The following is a 1,112-nucleotide window of genomic DNA, read 5'->3' on the forward strand; positions in this document are numbered from 1 at the left end:
TGCGACGCGGCGCCTGGCTGGGAGCACCCCCCCGTCTGCTTCCTGTGATTCAGATCCGGCGGCGAGGGGTGGAAGGACCAGTGTGCCGAGTGTAATTTTAGAAAGGAAATGAAGCAACAAAACGCATTAAAATATCATTAAGGAATTGAATGGAACCAGATATTCTCGGAGACGTTTCAGTTCAGCCTTTGTGGTACTTTTCCTTATCTCATTACGGCTGGGAGCACCCCCCCGTCTGCTTCCTGTGATTCAGATCCGGCGGCGAGGGGTGGAAGGACCAGTGTGCCGAGTGTAATTTTAGAAAGGAAATGAAGCAACAAAACGCATTAAAATATCATTAAGGAATTGAATGGAACCAGATATTCTCGGAGACGTTTCAGTTCAGCCTTTGTGGTACTTTTCCTTATCTCATTACGTGACACCCGGAGCGAAAGTGGCAGAGTCTTGATTTGGTATTTTCTTGGGTGGTTGTTTGGGGTTTTTTTGCTTTTTTGAAGTTATAATTAATTGCACGTTCATTTTTATGATACCTACACGTGTACTTTTAAAATAGGCACCAGTGGAATCTGTTACAGCCTCTGCTGTTACAATGGAAGAATTTTTTTGCACCCAATTATGTCAAAAATCGGCCATATACATATGCTGTCACATCCCCGCAGTCCTGATGCTTCCACCCAGTACAACTATTAATTGCATAGTATTCAGTGAAGTGATTAACATCAATGTAATTTATCGTCAGGAGATTTCTAAAAAACGAGTAAATGAGTTGTTTTGTTCAGCGAGGTGTTGACCCCTTCAGAAACTTTGATTTAAAGCTTTTTTTTTTCCTTTTAGTGAGTATGAAAAGCACCACAATCAGCCAAGTGTTCGGTTATTTGATTTTCTAGGGCATTAGCCGTTCTTGTTTGTGACATTTCCCAGTTGGGTGCTCGTTTGCAAGCTCATTAATAAGGTTTTCTCGGAGGAGCGTCGTTGGGAGCGAGGAGCACATGGCTCGGCCTGGACTCTGCCTTCCGCGAGCAACGCACTCCCAGATAGCAGAGAGGGAGGTGTTCATCCCCACCGCGCCCATCGGCTTTTTTTTTCCCCTTCCTCCCCCCCACCGCCACCGC

The sequence above is a fragment of the Buceros rhinoceros genome, unplaced genomic scaffold, assembly GCF_000710305.1.
Source record: "Buceros rhinoceros silvestris isolate BGI_N320 unplaced genomic scaffold, ASM71030v1 scaffold33307, whole genome shotgun sequence".
Taxonomy (NCBI): Eukaryota; Metazoa; Chordata; class Aves; order Bucerotiformes; family Bucerotidae; genus Buceros; species Buceros rhinoceros.